This window comes from Copadichromis virginalis, linkage group LG9 (assembly GCF_057382275.1).
Source record: "Copadichromis virginalis isolate Kocher_CV1m ecotype Utaka linkage group LG9, C_Virginalis_male_GT1.1, whole genome shotgun sequence".
Lineage (NCBI taxonomy): Eukaryota > Metazoa > Chordata > Actinopteri > Cichliformes > Cichlidae > Copadichromis > Copadichromis virginalis.
Window position 1 is genome coordinate 19,379,207 of NC_140626.1, and position 3,255 is coordinate 19,382,461.

The window sequence follows — 3,255 nt, forward strand, 5'->3', positions numbered from 1 at the left end:
AGTGTATGCGCATGCGCATTGCCACGGTGGTTTAAAAAATAAAGATATAATGAAAAGTAATTAATAAAAATTAAATATTTAAACATTCCCACAAATGTGCAATGAACGTGCAAAAACTCTCTTTAGTAGTTGTTGCTGTTTCTTTCTTTCTTCTTTTTTTTTTTTTTGAAAAATAACGACGTCTCTGAGGCGCGAAATTTGACAGCGAGAGGAACGGCCGGATACAGGAGACGGGAAGAAACAAGCCGATTATGTTCGCGTTAATTAAGTGGTTGGAAGATGTAAAATTCTCAATTCTGCCAACTGAACATATACGAGATTTTAATGAGGATGAATAATTAGCCGGCATGGAGGAAACGGACCTTTATTTCATGGAGTGGCGACAAGAAGCCAAGGCGGGTGGCCAGTCTAAGAAGCCTCCATCATCAAGCTAGCAGGTGCCTTTTCCCATATAATATTACTTTATTCTCGTGTATTTGGAACGGAAGCGTAGAGCTGCCACCCAGGCAAAAGAGAAATATAAGTATATCACGTTATAACGTGAAAAGTTTATCGTTCTAACAATACACTATCATGTTTGAACAACATGTTTGAACAACATTGTACGAAAAATGTACATAATTATCACGCCGTACAATATTGTGCGAACGTGACAATTATGTATATTATAATAACGTGATATTATATTATACAAACATGAAAAGCATAATGTTAGAACAATAAACATTTCACGTCATAACGTGATACAGCTCTATTTTTCTTTTGCCTGGGTGGCAGCTCCACGCTTCCATAATTTGGTAATCAAAATATGTAACTTAATTAATTATATTGTGACGTACTTTTGCCTTTTCTTATTATTCTGCCTTCTCAATAACTATCAAAGCCTATTCACATTTAATTTGGCTTTCACAGAAATCCTACCTCTCCTTCTGGCTACAGAGTACTTACCAAGGTTAGAAACAAAGAACAGTTATGCTTTATTAATGTTCGCTAATTACAATGTTCCACATTTCCTTGCTTTTTAAGTCATTTTTAGGCTTTTTAGAGTTTTTGTTTTTTATTTTTTTAGCAGTAATGTTTCTGCCTATTTATTTCAGCCCATGAAATCGAATGCAGATCTTCCTAATGTGAGATTTACATAAATGTAAGTAATTTTGTTTGTCATTGTCATTAATGTTGTTGCTGTTGTTGTTTTTGTGCAGTTTGCAATCATATAAACCTAGCAAGCATCAGTCAGCACAGTGACTAACCTAAACAGATTCTTGCTTTATTCACATATATTATATGTAATTATATATACCTGCACATTGTACCTAGGGTTGCAGCCACTTGGCCCCACCCCATTGTTGTGACAGCCCTGATTGTACTTATACACTGCATCTGAACAGGGAACAGTCTGCCACATTAATGTATTTTTAAGTGACTTGTTTGTAATACATGAATTTGTTTTTTACAGATGTCAAAGTCTCAACCTCATGCTGCCCTCCCCCATCCTCCTAAAGTAAGTATTTGTTGTTGTAGTTTTTTATGCGGTGTCTGTGTCACATGCTAATCATAATTATTGAAATAACTGTTTTCTAACAGATTTTCCAAAACACTAGTTAGGTTTGTTGTCATTCAGACCAATACTACTGCTTAGACATTGCATATGCATAGATACAGTCGTAGTGCTTGACACATGCAAACAGCAGTAGATGTACTAAAAAGGAAATAATTACAATCATGATGTTGATTGCTGATGTCAGTATATATATTTTAGAGGAATGTTTTGTTTTTCACCCAAAATGAACTATATTGCTTCAGAAGAGATTTATTACCCTACCGGACTCTTATATATTGTTCTGTTTTTTGTTTGTTTTTGTTATTTTCAGGTTCAATGGTGCGTGTTCTTCTAATGGCCGCCTTCCCACTGGAGGTTTTGATCCACAGCAATTTAAAAGGTAATCAGCTTTGAAAGTCAGTTCAAATGGTTAGCTAATAGTACTTTAAAAAGCCTACAACTCTGTCACCAGTTTCTTTACCAAAAATTACCCATAAAAGTATCGCTCAATAGCATATATTGTAGTTCAAATGTTTAGTTGTACAAATATCAAATTTTTGGAAATCTAAAACTAGTCAAACACTCAAATGTTCATGCTTTTTATAGGAGGACAGAGCAAAACGGACATCGGCGCAGAGTGAAGAACTGCCCTTGATAAGGACACTATGACAGCCATATATAGTAAGTGAAGACTTTCTGTGTATCTAAAATTGCATACAGCACAAGTAACTTACTTTGCAACCATTAAAATAGGTTGTAAAGTAAGTTACCAATACAAATAGGTGATGATGCATTGTAGTGGTTGGTCTCAGACAAAGAAGGTCAACAGATTTATGAATGCTGGAAGGTAAGGAGAGACGACCAAAAGGGGTGTTAGCATTACTGTAATGTGAACTGGATAGACTTCCCATCTAGGAAAAAAAAGTGCTAAAATACATTTTAAATATATAAATATATTTTAAAATGTATTTTAGCACATATATTTTTTGGCCATTTTTTGTATATTTTGAAATATATTTCAAAATGTATTTTAAAATATATTTTTTTACCGTATGGGAATTGGGCTTAACTAGAATTCAGTTCAATTTTTACCCTATCTGAACAAGTCACAAATGTGGGTTGTGATTCAGCAGTCTGAAATCATGCTATTGTACACTATGAAATTTTCTTCAAGCCCAAGCAGCGATAAACCAAATGACCTGTCTTTGCTAGAGAAGACAATATCCCAGCAGCGGTACTTGTGTAAAATAGATGACATCGACCTTTTTGATTCAGAAATATTTCTTTTCAAGGATTGTGAAGCCTTGGCAAGAGCTTCTGCACAATGACTGTTTTCGTTATAAAGTTTTATCAGTATAGGTCAGTATAGATTACACTTTTCTGTTGTAATAACTACCTACTCCTGACATTTTGGAGATGTTAGCTCTTCATACAGTAAAGTTACAGCAGGATAGAAATAATGTGTTTGTATATGTAAGAGTGTAAAACCTGAAGATAGAGACAAAATACTGTTTATCTGCCATTCTGCTATTCATCTCATGTAAGCAATAACGTGGTGCACAGCTGACATGAAAAAGGCACATACCTTTGACGTTGGGTGACAAACTCTGTATTCTTCGTCCACACGTAAACGCAAAAAAGGAGTTTTAAAAAATCTCAGTTTTCGGTGATTCCAAACGCCATTTACGTGTGGACGAAACAGCTGCATTTTCAAA

At 34.7% G+C, this 3,255-nt stretch overlaps 1 long non-coding RNA gene across 1 annotated transcript; it reads left to right on the forward strand.

Annotated features, from left to right (window-relative positions):
- The first annotated feature begins 205 nt into the window (after positions 1–205).
- Positions 206–2,459, forward strand: LOC146701736 (uncharacterized). Its single transcript, XR_014922223.1, has 6 exons — positions 206–437; positions 913–952; positions 1,098–1,144; positions 1,457–1,501; positions 1,872–1,940; positions 2,147–2,459. It is a non-coding gene; the product is annotated as an uncharacterized LOC146701736 (long non-coding RNA).
- The last annotated feature ends 796 nt before the right edge of the window (positions 2,460–3,255 follow it).